Consider the following 17,029-nt stretch of genomic DNA (forward strand, 5'->3'; position numbering starts at 1 on the left):
TCTACATGCATTGTTTGGGGTATATTTTTGCAGAATTCTGCATGGAGTCTCAATTGGGTGTTTGTCCCATTTGGTGAGTGGACCCCAGAGCTCAATTATAGAGGGCAATGGGTTCTACAACTGATTTGAAGTGTTTTCTGCCAGATCCTAACGGGGATGTAGTTTTATGTTCCTTTTGATTCCTATTGCCTTCTCTCTCAGATCGTTCACAGCCTTGTGGAAGTTACCTGTGGTGTTAATGTTTAGGCCAGGGTGAGTAGAATTGTTTCGCTCTCTCTCTCTCTCTCTCTCTCTCTCTCTCTCTCTCTCTCTCTCTCTCTCTCTCTCTCTCTCTCTCTCTCTCTCTCTCTTTCTCTCTCTGCATCGACATAGAACATGTCACATTGGAGTCCATTGCTTTTTAGTATTTAATGTCATTTTCACAACCAGTCAGGGAGAGAAGTGATAAAGAGTTTGAACAGCACCTCCGTATTGACGCGTCCATATATCTGGAATGTTAATAACTTGATTGCATTACCGCCAGGCTGCTGACTGACTCTGCAATGAGCTAATTTTGTTAACCTAATTATACAATGAATTGGTTAAAGTACTTAAAAATTACGCCTGACAAGAGCTATTAGCTGCGGCCCGGAATAGTCTCAGTCGGAGGGGCTTTGATGCTCCCAATCCTCTAGCTGCCGTCTCAATCCAGGAAGAAATGGGTCTTAATCCATCAGAATCATAACCTATGGGCAAAAGGCTACATGGAGATGTGTCCCTCTACTACAGAGTATCCTCGATATAAGAAATCTGTGCCTAATGGCAAAACATAGAATTAAGCAATAAGGCCCGAGGAGGTGTGGTATATGGCCAATATACCATGGCTAAGGGCTGTTCTTAGGCACGACGCCTGAACACAGCCATTAGCCATGGTATATTGGCCATATATCACAAACTCCAGAGGTGCCTTATTGCTATTATAAACTGGTTACCAATGTAATTAGAGCAGTAAAAATAAATGTGTTGTCATACCATGGTATACGGTCTGATATACCACGCCTGTCAGCCAATCAGCATTCAGGGCTCGAACCACCCAGTTTATAACAGTGAATATAGTAGTAATACAATTAATAATTATATTGTGCATAATATAGTATTTATATTGGTATAGTCTACTGTATGTATATACTAACCCGCAGCTTGTTTTAATGTGTTAGTCATCAAACCATCCTCATACGGCAGCCAGTAGTCAGTGTTTTTTTGAAGGTGATATCTAGTGTTGGAACTAACCAGCCATTGCTCGTTCTGATGTTCATTTTTGGGATTTGTGTGTATTGTTCTGTATTAGTTCATTTATTGTGCTAGAGGGTTTTTATCTAAACCAAAGAATATCATTTTAAGATGGTTCTATACATCAGTTGGGGTGTCTATAAGCTCTAATATGTCCTGAACCTAGCATGAAAGTGCATCCTCGAAGTGTTTTCTTCCCAGGAGTAATGCAAGGCATTCCCGCTGGGATGAGGTAACAACAGGGCCTGTCCTATGTTAAAAGTCTTTTAAAAAGTACTGTTAAAATATGCTTCAAATTATTAAAAGACAAAAAAGCGATTGTAATTGTGTTGAATTGTGTTTGGGAAATTAAGATTTAAAAAGGTAGTGGTACTATTTCATTCAGCTAAGTTATGTGTAGGCGGTTTAACTTACCCTGTCCCCCGGATCAACTTACTTGTGCCAAGAGACCACTTTTGGACAAACTGTGTTTTCAAAACTTTAACCTCTACGGAATCGGTGTCCCTGAACCGGGACGGCTGTTGCTAACATGCTCTAATGTGACTAGAATGACATTGTAAGTAACAGCCAACTTTCCAGGACATAGACATGTCTTATATGGGCAGAAAACTTAAATTCTTGTTAATTTACCTTTACCTATTTACAGTAGCTATTACGGTGAATAAATATCATGCTATTGTTTGAGGAGAGTGCACAACAACAAAACACTTTTATCATGGCAACTGGTTTGATACATTCACCTCTGAAGGTAAATAATGTACTTACATTCAGTAATCTTGGGTTCTACAGTTTCATCCCCTGCTGTCTCTGGCCCCACACCCAGGTTACCCAGGTGTCTTTTCTGTAGGGAAGCTAATTATCCATCATGTATGACATTCTTGGGAGTGTGTAGACTTACATTTTTTATTACCATAACATTTTTGTATGTTCTCTGTAGTTATGTACTTGAAAATGTATCAATTGACCAATTCGGGTCATTTGGAAAAACTCCTGGCAGACCTGATACATAATATAGTGTAGTAATGGAACACTTCACTGAATCAGTCTGAAACGTTGCACACACACTGCTGCCATCTGGTGGCCAAAATCTAAATTGCGCCTAACTCCTATCTAATTTATCTCTTGCATTTCAGTGAAAAAAAAACATTTTACCACATCTAATGTGCTATTCTCTTACATTAATTTCACATTTCCGCAAACTTTAAAGTGTTTCCTTTCAAATGGTATCACGAAAATTCATATCCTTGCTTCAGGTCCTGAGCTACTGGCAGTTAGATTTGGGTATGTCATTTTAGGCGAAAATTGAAAAAAGGTTATGATCCTTAAGAGGTTGTTTACATGAAATGTGATTATTTCCAGAGATACAAAACATCCTGAAATATATGTAGCTATCATTGTTAGAAAGAATAGCATATTTCCCTTGATGGAGTGAGGCTCAATTTAAACAAGGGCTCAACTTACCCCACTCTTCCCTAATGTAGAACACAATTAGATTATTCAGGTGTGTTGGCTCGGGCTTGAGAAAACGTGTGAACCCTAACCCTAGCTTCATGTCCACATCCCAGTTCAACCATAATCGTAGCCTCAACCCTATCCTTAACAATAGTTTAACCCTAACCTTAGCTGTATGTGCATATCCAGGTTCAACCCTAACCCGAAGATGTTACAGATTCAAACGTAAGAGGGAGTGGGGTAAGTTGAGCCTCTTCTCTAGTCTGCGGTGACATAGTATTCTAGTCTGCGGTGACATGGGACTCCAGTTACGCAGTTAGATTAAACTGTCTGGGGTCTAATGAATCTCTCCCTGATGAATACATGAATGTGATGAAGCCACATATATTACACAAGCCTTCCACCCACCCCAGGAATATGATTACCACTTGTGTATATTGTTCCGTATTAGTGCACTGTTGGAGCCAGAAACATAAGCATTTCGCTGCACCGGCAATAATATCTGCAAAATATGTGTACGTGACCAATACAACTTCATTTATACAGCCTTCATTGTCGTGGTGGTGATAAGAGGCAGAGTGCTGGAGAAACATGACATCAGGGATCAAGGTCAAAGTTCAACACCACTGGAGAGAATGCAGCTGCATGGAGGAATCTGCACCCTGTACTTGTGTCATGATGAGACACAGGCATGGTGGAGGCACCGATACCGTACCTCACTGAGTTGGATGTGTGAGTTTATCAAAGTCAGTCAGCCAACTAATTGGTCTTGCTTTGTACTCCTCAGTGTTTCCTCCCTTGACCATCAACATGAAAAGGGAAATAAGAATGGTATGGGGGAGGGGAGAGGAAGAATGACACAGCAGGGGGAGGACAAAAGAAAAGGCAGAGAAGAGAGAGGGAGAGAGAAAGGGAGGGCCGACCTGAACAATGGCCTGGACTTTCCACCAGTCACCTTGAAGTTGGTCAGTAACAGCTGTGACACATTTCCTGTTGTTGATGGTGTGGAGGCAGGCTTCCTACTGGGCACAGATGTCATTTCAATGTTTGGTTTTGATTTGCATTTGGTTCAGTTGTCAACCAACATTAATTCAACTTGAAATCAACAAAACATTTCACCATGTCATTGGATTAAGGTTAAAAGTTGGGTAAAAAAAAACACTAAATTCCCATAAGTCGATGACTATGCAAATCCAATCATTTTTCCACATTGATTCAACATCTACATATTGCATTTTTTATTCAAGCAGTTTTTGCCCAGTGGGTTCCTATGGAGATCTATCTCCCAGCCTCTCTCTCTCTCTGATCAGAGAACACGCCCCGATCCATGTCAATGGGACCGTAGTAGAGAGAATTACGAGTTTTAAGTTCCTCTGCATCCACATCATCTGTGTAGAGACGCACAACAGCGTCTCTACGTCCTATGGCGGCTGACGCCCCGGGTCCTCTTCAGATACTACCACTGCACCACCAAGAGCATCCTGACCGGTTCCATCACGGCCTGGTACGGGAATTTCTTCGTCCACGACCGCAAGGCCCTCCAATGGGTAGTGAAGACGGCCCAGTACATCACTGGGACCGTGCTTCTACCCATCCAGAAAATCTAATGGAAACAGTGCCTGAGGAGGGCACGCAGCATCATCAAGGACCCCCCACACACCAGCCACGAGCTGTTCTCTCCCTTATCTTTGGGCAGATGGTATCGGAGCATGAGGTCTGATACCAACAATCACAAAGACAGTTTCTATCTGACTGCTGAACACCTGGACTGGACTGACCACCTGCTCTGATTCTCTGCACCTTAGCACAAATCATAACTGCTGCTATCAGACTTTTATTATACTGCTCAATTTATACACTTCCCCCCCTCCCCTCTTCCCCAATACACGTATAAATAAAAATATGAACATGTGTAAATATTGTACCTTTCTGTATTATACTTTTGCTAAAATGATTTTTCTACTGAGCCATTTACTTTATGTTCGTATTTTTCTTTTTTTTATACCGCAAGTAAGCATTTTGTTGGATGATGTATACCATGCCTATCCCTTACGTACAACTAATAAAACTTGAAACTGAAACATGATCATAGCAACGCCGCTCAGCAAAACAACGGCAGCCATCTTGACAGACCTGGAGTATCTAAACATGGCCCAATGATTGATAGATCTGATCCCTGTACTGTGGCATACACTATAGAATGTTGTATACTGGGTGGAGGGTCTACCTAGTGACTAAACACACACACAGACACACACACACAGACACACACACATTCATTTTCGAATCCAACGCTGGTATTTATTGACCTTGAGGTGGTGGATAATTTATAATGATCTTCTATAACCAATGGAGTCTTTCATTTTAAAATGGTCATAAATCTCTCTAGTTCTCTCCCACTCTGTCTGCCAGACAAGCATTCCTCTGAAAGTGCATTAAGATCAAGGCCAGTTATAATATATTTTTATGTCCCTATGCTACCCACCACACACACACCCTGGACATGATTGACAGCGTGTTTGTTTGCTGATAAATGAACCACATGCAAGCATGAACGTACATACACACTCTCTCTCTCACACCATCAGTAGATATTATAATGTGTGTTCGTTTCCATAGTTAAACAATGCTAATCTGTGTGAAGCTGCAGTGTCAGTCAGCTGTAGTGAACAGAGCACTTATCTCTCAGCAGCGTGATGCTCAGAGCCTGTTTGTTTTATCGTCTAGTCCCTCCACCTGCCTGGCTGCCTGTCACCAGCTAATCTCGACCATCACTTACTCACATATTTAAACTCACAAGAGCTTATCCACTTCCTCAAACACACACGCAAACAAGCAAGCACACACACACATTCCCCCTTGGCATGCCACACAACAAAAGTTGCCATTGTAGTCAGACAGCAGGCAGGGAGAGGAGGGGAGCAGTTATCTGCTAGCTGTGGGTCTGTGGGTGGGGAGATAGATTCAAGGAGATCAGGCTTCCAGAGGATGAGGTCTGGATCAGACGAGAGGGAACATCATTTTGGGACATCTCATTTGACATCAAAGATGTTTTTACACCCCCTTGATTTCGCTTCCTTTAGGGAGATTTTTTTTTAACACCCGAAACCTTACTAGTGTTTGATCAGTGAGTGTGTTTGTTGTGTTCTCATTGTCAAACACTACAACACTAGAAGCAAAACGCAGTCCTAATTTGTGTGATTCTCAGCTTTATAATGAGTTAGTGGCTGAAACAAGAGGCGATCGTTCTCATTCTGAACCGCCATCATTAATCTTGAGTCTGTCTATAAAATCGAATAAAAAGGCAGGGTGTAACAGTGCAACCGACCGGACCCAGATCTATGGTACCTATTGACCCAGTCAGCCAGTTCAATAAGTCACTTTGATAGGGAAGTCTGTGGGCTGCTTACGCTGAGTGTAGGGGGGAGGCATTTCTTTGCTTTTTGAATGCTACCCAGTTGAGTGACTTTATTTACTTAACCCTTCATCCAACCCTCACTCACAGCCTGCATGTCAAAGAAGACTAATATATGGCAGCCATCTTGAGAGCCGAGGGCCATACACGACTGATGGTTAGGCATAATGTAGGCTGTGTGCTGGGTGCATACCAGCATAATCGCTGGCCAGCAACATCCATTCCTAACCCCAAACACCCCATTACAGAGGGAAAGATGTATTACAGTCTCAGAATGCATGCACATACACACACGCACGCACGCACGCACGCACGCACGCACGCACGCACGCACACACACACACACACACACACACACACACACACACACACAAACAGACAAATATACGCACACACGCAAAAGCACACACACGCACACAAATGATTCTGTCCCACATCTGTCAGCGCTCAACACACACCCTGAACCTGTCTTCTCTCTAGACACGGCAGCAGCCCCGACACCGTCTGTCTAAACACTTGACTCGTGGTTAAACAAAGAATAGCGTAACGTTGGGCTAATTTCGAAAGACTGCCGAAAGGTGCTAACTGCGTATTCTGTTTGTTTGCTTGCCTTTTACGTGACGGGTTACTATCCCAATGCAGGAATCCAGATAGGATAACACTGTTTGTCCACTCAGTTGATCAGCTTTGACTGGATTTTCGTATTCTGTTATTAGATTGAAATCCCTGAGAATTGCAAAAAAGTTCACGTGATTAGCAGCTTGATTTTCATTGCTGCTTTCCCTATGTGTGTGTTTGTGTTTGCCTGAGCCTGCCTGTGTGTTTGTATGAGAGGCCGCATAATAAATGAATGACATTTGCCTTATTGGCCCTGTCAGTCATGGTGTGGGGCGGGGGCCGTGTCAGAGTTGTCGGAGTGCTCATCAGGCTTTGATGTCACGAGGGCCGAGGCACAGATCGTTGTGTAAGTAAATCATTGCCTATCAGCCATGTCACATCAAACAAATACTTATCACCCTGTTTCAGTGACATCCGTCATCTTACGGCTGACAGCCAGGATCGAGCTGATCTCCTTATGTAATCCCTATAACTGGAATTACACTAAACAAAACACAACGTGCAACACTTTCAAAGATTTGGTATGCACGTTAATATGAAGAAATCAGTCAATTGGTATGCACGTTAATATGAAGAAATCAGTCAATTGGTATGCACGTTAATATAAAGAAATCAGTCAATTGGTATGCACGTTAATATAAAGAAATCAGTCAATTGGTATGCACGTTAATATAAAGAAATCAGTCAATTGGTATGCACGTCAATATAAAGAAATCAGTCGATTGGTATGCACGTTAATATAAAGAAATCAGTCAATTGGTATGCACGTTAATATAAAGAAATCAGTCGATTGGTATGCACGTTAATATAAAGAAATCAGTCAATTGGTATGCACGTTAATATAAAGAAATCAGTCAATTGGTATGCACGTTAATATAAAGAAATCAGTCAATTGGTATGCACGTTAATATAAAGAAATCAGTCAATTGGTATGCACGTTAATATAAAGAAATCAGTCAATTAAAATACATTCATTAGGCCCTAATTTCAGATGACTGGGAATACAGATACCTTTTTTAAAAAGTATGGGTGTGGATCAGAAAACCAGTCAGTATCTAGTGTGACCACCATTTGCCTCATGCAGCGTGACATATCTCCTTTGCATAGAGTTGATCAGGCTGTTGATTTTAGCCCGTGGAACGTTGTTCCACCCCTCTTCAATGGTTTGCATCATGTCTGGTCAATATGCAGGTCATGGAAGAACTGGGACATTTTCAGCTTCTTGGAATTGTGTACAGATCCTTGTGACATGGCCATGCATTATCATGCTGCAACATGAGGTGATGGCGGTGGATGAATGGCACAACAATGGGTCATTCATCCCATTGACACGGTATCTCTGTACATTCAAATAATAATAAAATGCAATTGTGTTCGTTGTCCATAGCTTATACCTGTCCATACAATAACCCCACCGCCACCATGGGGCGCTCTGTTTACAACGTTGACATCAGCAAACCACTCGCCCACATGACGCCATACACATGGTCTGCGGTTGTGAGGCCCGTTGGACGTATTGTCAAATTCTCTAAAACAATGTTAGAGGTGGCTTATGGTAGAAAAATTTACATTACATTCTCTGGCAACAGCTATGGTGGACATTCCTGCAGTCAGCATGCCAATTGCATGCTCCCTCAAAACATGAGATATCTGTGGTGTTTTGTGACACAACTGCACATTTTAGAGTTAACTTTTATTATCCCCAGCACAAGGTGCAACTGTGTAATAATCATGCTGTTTAATCAGCTTCTCGATATGCCACACTTGTCATGTGGATAGATTGCATTGGCAAAGGAGAAATGCTCAATAAACAGGGATGTAAACTAATTAAGTACACATTTTAGAGAAAAAGGTTTTGGTACTTATGGAACATTTCTGGGATCTTATATTTCAGCTCATGAAACATGGGACCAACACTTTACATGTTGTGTTTTATATTTTTGTTCAGTGGACAGATTAGCCTATTGAGCATAGAGCTGAAAGGTGTCACACTGTTCCTCCCCCTGACTCCAATAATCAACGACGCTAGATATTTACTGTAGGAGAGAGTGGTTGAAGTTGAGCCTCCCTTGTTTCTAGGAAACAATACAGAATTTTCACCAAGTCAAATTAATTTATTGTGCTAAAGGTTTTATGACGCTTTTATCTAAACCAAAGTAGATCATTTTAGGGTTGTTCTATACATCAGTTGGGGAGTCTATAAGCTCCAGTACGTGCTGAACCTAGAATGCATCCTTGAAGTGTTTTCTTCCCAGGCATAATGCAAGGCATTCCTGCTGGGATAGGAGGTAAATACAGGGCCTGTCCTATGTTAAAAGTGTTGTAAAAAAAAGTACTAAGTGTTTGTTAGTTGTTAAAATATGCTTAAAATTATTAAAAGACAAAAAGGCGATTGTGAATGGCACGGGTATCCTGGATGGATATTGACCTCATCCCGTCAGTAGAGGATGCCTGGTTGTTCTTTAAAAGTGCTTTCCTCACCATCTTAAATAAGCATGCCCCATTCAGAAAACATTGAACCAGGAACAGATATAGCCCTTGGTTCACTCCAAACCTGACTGCCCTTGACCAGCACAAAAACATCCTGTGGTGTACTGCATTAGCATGGTATAGCCCCCGTGATATGCAACTTTTCAGGGAAGTTAGGAACCAATATACACAGGCAGTTAGGAACGCAAAGGCTAGCTTTTCAAACAGAAATTTGATTCCTGCAGCACTAATTCCAAAAAGCTCTGGGACACTGTAAACCCCATGGCGAATAAAAGCACCTCCTCCCAGCTGCCCACTGCACTGAGGCTAGGAAACACTGTCACCACCGATAAATCCATGATAATTGAGAATTTCAATAAGCATTTTTTCTACGGCTGGCCATGCATTCCACCTGGCTACCCCTACCCCAGTCAACAGCCCTGCACCCCTCCACAGCAACATTCCCAAGCCTCCCCCATTTCTCACCCAAATCCAAATAGCTGATGTTCTGAAAGAGCTGCAAAATCTGGACCACTACAAATCAGCCGGGCTAGACAATCTGGACCCTCTGTTTCTAAAATGATCTGCCGAAATAGTTGCATCACCTATTACTAGCCTGTTCAACCTTTCTTTCGTACCGTCTGAGATCCCCAAAGATTGGAAAGCTGCTGCGGTCATCCCCTTCTTCAAAGGGGTAGACACTCTAGACCCAAACTGCTACAGACCTATATCCATCCTACCCTGCCTTTCTAAGGTCTTCGAAAGCCAAGTTAACAAACAGATCACCGACCATTTCAAATCTCACCGTACCTTCTCCGCTATGTAATCTGGTTTCCGAGCTGATCATGGGTGCACCTCAGCCATGCTCACGGTCCTAAACGATATCATAACCTCCATCGATAAGAGACAATACTGTGCAGCTGTATTCATCGACCTGGCCAAGGCTTTCGACTCTGTCAATCACCACATTCTTTCCTACCGATCCTTGACTGCGGTGATGTAATTTACAAAATAGCCTCCAACACTCTACTCAGCAAATTGGATGCAGTCTATCACAGTGCCATCCGTTTTGTTACCAAAACCCCATATATTACCCACCACTGCAACCTGTATGCTCTCATAGGCTGGCCCTCGCTTGATATTCGTCGCCAAACCCACTGGCTCCAGGTCATCTATAAGTCTTCGCTAGGAAAAGTCCCGCCTTATCTCAGCTCACTGGTCACCAAAGCAGAACCCACCCATAGCATGCGCTCCAGCAGGTATATCTCACTGTCACCCCCAAAGCCAATTCCTCATTTGGCCGCCTTTCCTTCCAGTTATCTGCTGCCAATGACTGGAACGAACTGCAAAAATCACTGAGCTGGAGACTCATATCTCTCTCACTAAATTTAAGCACCAGCTGTCAAAGCACCTGTACATAGTGTAACGGTTTTCTCCCTCTTCTGACGAGGAGTATGAAGGATCGGACCAATGCGCAGCGTGGTAAGTGTTTATGTTATTTTATTGGAACAGAAACACTAAACAAAATAACAAAGAGAGTGAAACGAAAATGAAACAGTCCTGTAAGGTGCAGCAACACAAAACAGAAAACAACTACCCACCACCCATAGTGGTAAAACAGGCTGCCTAAGTATGGTTCTCAATCAGAGACAACGAATGACAGCTGCCTCTGATTGGGAACAATACCAGGCCAAAACCAGAAATACAAACCATAGAACAAAAACATAGAATGAACACCCCAACTTACACCCTGACCAAACTAAAATAGAGACATAAAAAAGGAACTAAGGTCAGGACGTGACAGTACCCCCCCCCCCCCCCAAAGGTGCGGACTCCGGCAGCAAAATCTAAACCCATAGGGGAGGGTCTGGGTGGGCATCTGTCCGCGGTGGCGGCTCTGGCGCGGGACGTGGACCCCACTCCACCATAGTCTTGGCCCACTTAAGTGGCGCCTTTGGAGCAGCGACCCTCGCCGCCGACCCCAGGCTGGGGGCTCTTACAGCGGGCCCCGAATAGGCGGGAGACTCTGGCAGCGCCGAACAGGCTGGAGACTCTTGCAGCGCAGGACAAGCGGCAGACTCTGGCAGCTCCTGACTGACGGGCGGCTCTGGCAGCTCCTGACTGACGGGCGGCTCTGGCAGCTCCTGACTGACGGGTGGCTCTGGCAGCTCCTGACTGACGCGCGGCTCTGGCAGCTCCTGACTGACGGGCGGCCCTGGCAGCTCCAGACTGACGGGCGGCCCTGGCAGCTCCTGACTGACGGGCGGCTCTGGCAGCTCCTGACTGACGGGCGGCTCTGGCAGCTCCAGACTGACGCGTGGCTCTGGCAGTTCCGGACAGGAGAGAGACTCTGGAAGCGCCGGACAGGCGGGAGACTCTGGCAGCTCCGGAGTGAAGGGCGGCTCTGGCAGCTCCTGAATGACGGGTGGCTCTGGCAGCTCCGTACAGGAGGGAGACTCTGGAAGCGCCGGACAGGCGGGAGAACCTGGAGGGAGGAGACGGAGAGACAGCCTGGTGCGTGGGGCTGCCACAGGACCCACCAGGCTGGGGAGACCTACAGGAGGCCTGGTGCGTGGAGGAGGATGGAGCGGGCTGTGGGGGAGCACTGGAGCTCTGGTGCGCAGCCTTGGTACCACTCCTCCAGACTGGATGACCACTTTAGCCCGGACCCTCCAGAGTGCAGGCACAGGTTGAACCGGGCTGTAGGTGAGCACTGGAGATTTGGTGCATACCACTTGCACCTCTCCCTTAGGCTTGATGCCCATATTCGCCCAGCACGGGCGGAGCGCAGGCATAGGGCGCACTGCACCCTCCCAGCTTCCCGGAGACATAGCACGCAGAGCCGGCGCAGGATACCCTGGGCCGAAACGGCGTACCGGAGACCAAACACGCTGAACTGGCACAATACGCCCTGGCTGGATGCCCACTCTCGCATGGCACTTGCGGGGGGCTGGCCGATAGCGCACCGGGCTATGAGCGTGTACTGGTGACACCGTGCGCTTGACTGCATAACACGGTGCCTGACCAGTACTACGCTTCTTCCGGTAAGCACGGGGAGTTGGCTCAGGTCTATCACCTGACTCTGCCAATCTCCTTGTGTGCCTCCCCCCAAAACAAATTGGGGGGTTGCCTCTCATGCCTGTTGCGCTGCCTTAACTCATATCGCCGCCACTCAGCTTTCGCTGCCTCCAGTTCTTCCTTGGGGCGGCAATATTCCCCAGCCTGTGCCCAGGGTCCCTTGCCGTCCAATATCTCCTCCCAAATCCAGGAGTCCAGAACCCTCTGCTCCTTGTTACCATGCTGCTTGGTCCTTTGGTGGTGGGTAGTTCTGTAACAGTTTTCTTTCTCTTCTGATGAGGAGTATGAAGGACCGGCCAATGCGCAGCGTGGTAAGTGTTTATGTTATTTTATTGGAACAGAAACACTAAACAAAATAACAAAGAGAGTGAAACAAAAACGAAACAGTCCTGTATGGTGCAGCAATACAAAACAGAAAACAACTACCGACCAGGCTGCCTAAGTATGGCTGCCTAAAACAGGCTGCCTAAGTATGGTTCTCAATCAGAGAGAACGATTGACAGCTGCCTCTGATTGGGAACCATACCAGGCAAAAACCAGAAATACAAAACATAGATCAAAAACAAAGAAAGCCCACCCCAACTTACGCCCTGACCAAACTAAAATAGAGAAATAAAAACGAAACTAAATTCAGGACATGACATATAGCCCATCTGTAAATAGCCCATCCAACTACCTCATCCCCATACTGTTATTTATTTTATTTATGTTGCTCATTTTAACCCCAGTATCTCTACTTGCACATCCTCATCTTCTGCACATCTATCACTTCAGTGTTTTATTGCTATATTGCAATTATTTAGCCACCATGGCCTATTTATTGCCTTACCTCCTTATCCTACCTCCTTTTCACACACTGTATATAGACTTTTTATATTGTATTATTGACTGCATGTTGTTTATTCCATGTGTAACTCTGTTGTTGTTTGTGTCGCACTGCTATGCTTTATCTTGGCCAGGTCACAGTTGTACATGAGAACTTGTTCTCAACTAGCCTACCTGGTTAAATAAAGGTGAAATAGATATATTTTTTAAATTGTGTTGAATTGTGTTTGGGAAATAAAGATTTATAAGAAGATAGTGGTAATATGTCATTCAGTAAAGAAATGTGTAGGCGGTTTAACTTACCCTGTCCCCCGGATGAACTTACTTGTGCCAAGTGACCACTTTTGTACAAACTGTGTTTTCAGAACTTTAAAACCATTACGAGATCGGTGTCCCTAAATCGGGACGGTTGCTGCTAACATGTTCTATTGTGACTAGAATGACGTAAGTAGCAGCAAACTTTCCAGGACATAGACATGTCTTATATGGGCAGAAAGCTTAAATTCCTGTTAATCTAACTGCACTGTCCAAATTACAGTAGCTATTACAGTAAATAAATATCATGCTATTGTTTGAGGAGAGTGCACAACAACAAAACACTTTTATCACGGCAACTGGGTTGATACATTCACCTCTAAAGGTACCTCTGAGCTACAGGCAGTTAGATTTGGTACGTTATTTTTAGGCGAAAATTGAAAAAAAGGTTGTGATCCTTAAGACGTTGTTTATATGAATTGTGATTATTTCCATAGATACAAAACATCCTGAAATATATGTGGCTATCATTGTTAGAAAGAATACTATATTTCCCTTGATGGAGTGATGCGCAATTTAAAAAAGGGCTCAACCACTCTTCCCTAATGTAGAATACAATTAGATTATTCAGGTGTGTTGGCTAGGGCTTGAGAAAACGTGTGAACCCTAACCCTAGCTTCATGTCCACATCCCAGTTCAACCATAATCGTAGCCTCAACCCTATCCGTAACAATAGTTTAACCCTAACCTTAGCTGTATGTGCATATCCAGGTTCAACCCTAACCCGAAGATGTTACAGATTCAAACGTAAGAGGGAGTGGGGTAAGTTGAGCCTCTTCTCTAGTCTGCGGTGACATAGTATTCTAGTCTGCGGTGACATGGGACTCCAGTTACGCAGTTAGATTAAACTGTCTGGGGTCTAATTAATCTCTCCCTGATGAATACATGAATGTGATGAAGCCACATATATTACACAAGCCTTCCACCCACCCCAGGAATATGATTACCGCTGCCCTAGAAAGCAGGGGAGAAACCGTTTATCACCTGAACAAGCATAACCATGTCATGTTGAAGATTACTCACCGTCCTGCATACCAAGCTGACACTTTATGAAATATCTTCTCCCTGCGCTGACCTCACTTTCTGCTGAACTAGCACAGTTTCTCTCTCTCTACGCATGTCTTGTCCTGTCTCATTGTCTCTTTGTCTGTCTCTCGTTCTCTCTTTTTATCTGAACATTGAAGAGTCCAACGTGAATGATTTACTGCTCTCCCGGGAACAGGCCCAGAAGGCGGGCTGCATTCTGAGAATTCGTAGCCGATTGAATAAACCACGACTTCCTTCCAGTCTGTGAGCAAACGCGCAATCTTTGGAAAATGAAATCGATGACCTAAGATTAAACCACCAACAGGACATTCAAAACTGTAATATCTTATGCTTCACGGAGTCGTGGCTGTACGACAACATTATCAATGTACAGCTGGCTGGTTATACGCTGTACCAGCAGGATAGAACAGTGGCGTCTGGTAAGACAAGGGGCAATGGACTATGTATTTTTGTAAATAACAGCTGTTGCATGACATCTAAGGAAGTCTCAAGTTTTGCTCGCCTGAGGTAGAGTATCTCATGATAAGCTGTCGACAACATAATCCACCCAGAGAGTTTTCATCTGTATTTTTCGTAGCTGTCTACATACCCCCACAGACCAATGCTGGCATGTAGACCACACTGAATGAGCTCTATTCCGCCATAAGCAAACAGGAAAACGCTCATCCAGAGGCGGCGCTCCTAGTGGCCGGGGACTTTAATGCAGGGAAACTTAAATCCGTCTTACCAAATTTCTATCAGCATGTTAAATGTGCAACCAGAGGGGGAAAAAACTCTGGACCACCTTTACTCCACACCCATTGATGCATACAAAGCTTACCCCCGCCCTCCATTTGGTAAATCTGACATAATTCTATCCTGATTCCTGCTTACAAGCAAAAATTTAAGCAGGAAGCACCAGTGACTCAATCAATAAAAAAGCTGTCAGATGAAGCAGATGCTAAGCTACAGGACTGTTTTACTAGCACAGACTGGAATATGTTCCAGGACTACTCTGATGGCATTGAGGAGTACACCACATCAGTCATTGGCTTCATCAATAAGTGCATCGATGACATCGTCCCCACAGTGACCATACGTACATCCCCCAACCAGGAGACATGGTTTACAGGCAGCTCCCGCACTGAGTTATAGGCTAGAGCTGCCACTTTCAAGGAGCGGGACTCTAACCTGGAAACTTATAAGAAATCCCACTATGCCCTCCGATGAACCATAAAACAGGCAAAGCATCAATACAGGACAACTACACCGGCTCTGACGTTCGTCGGAAGTGGCAGGGCTTGCAAACTATTACAGACGACAAACGGAAGCACAGCCCGAGAGCTGCCCAGTGACACGAGCCTACCAGACGAGCTTCGAGGCAAATAACACTTAAACATGCATGAGAAAACCAGCTATTCCGGAAGGCTGTGTGATCACGCTCTTCACAGCAGATGTGAGTAATACCTTTAAAAGAGGTCAACATTCACAAGGCCGCAGGGCCAGACGGATTACCAGGACGCGTACTGCGAGCATGCAGTGACCAACTGGCAAGTGTCTTCACTGATATTTTCAACCTCTCCCTGTCCAAGTTTGTAATATCAACATGTTTTAAGCAGACCACCATAGTCCCTGTGCCCAAGAACACTAAGGTAACCTGTGACTGATGACCCGTAGTACTCACGTCTGTAGCCCTGAAGTGCTTTGAAAGGCTGGTCATGGCTCACATCAACACCATTATCCCAGAAACCCTAGACCCACTCCAATTTGCATACCGCCCCAACAGATTCACAGATGATGCAATTCTATTGCACTCCACACTGCCCTTTCCCACCTGTGCAAAAGGAACACCTATGTGAGAATGCTATTCATTGACTACAGCTCAGCATTCAACACCATAGTGCCCTTAGCTAAGGACCCTGGGTCAAAACACCTCCCTCCATAACTGGATACTGGACTTCCTGACGGACCGGCCCCAGGTGGTAAGGGTAGGTAAGAACACATCCGCCACAATGATCTTCAACACGGGGCCCCTCGGGGCTGCGTGCTCAGTCCTCTCCTGTACTTCCTGTTCACTCATGACTGCACAGCCAGGCACGACTCCAGCATCATCATTAAGTTTGCCGATGACACAACAGTGGTAGTTCTGGTCACCGACAAACGACGAGACAGCCTATGGGGAGGAGGTCAGAGACCTGGCCATGTGGTGCCAGGACAACAACCTCTCCCTCAATGTGATCAAGACAAAGGAGATGATTGTGGACTACAGGAAAAAGACGACCAAGCACACCCTCATTCTCACCGACAGGGCTGTAGGCTAGCAGGTTGAAAGCTTCAAGTTCCTTGGTGTCCACATCACCAACAAACTAACATGGTCCAAGCACACCAAGACAGTCGTGAAGAGGGCACAACAAAGTCTCCCCTCAGGAGACTGAAAATATTTGACATGGGTCCTCAGATCCTCAAAAGGTTCTACAGCTGCACCATCGAGAGCTGGTTGCATCACTGCCTCGTATGGCAACGGCTCGGCCTTCAACCCCAAGGCACTGTTATTTTACTGCT

The sequence above is a fragment of the Oncorhynchus keta genome, chromosome 6 (genome assembly GCF_023373465.1).
Source record: "Oncorhynchus keta strain PuntledgeMale-10-30-2019 chromosome 6, Oket_V2, whole genome shotgun sequence".
Taxonomy (NCBI): Eukaryota; Metazoa; Chordata; class Actinopteri; order Salmoniformes; family Salmonidae; genus Oncorhynchus; species Oncorhynchus keta.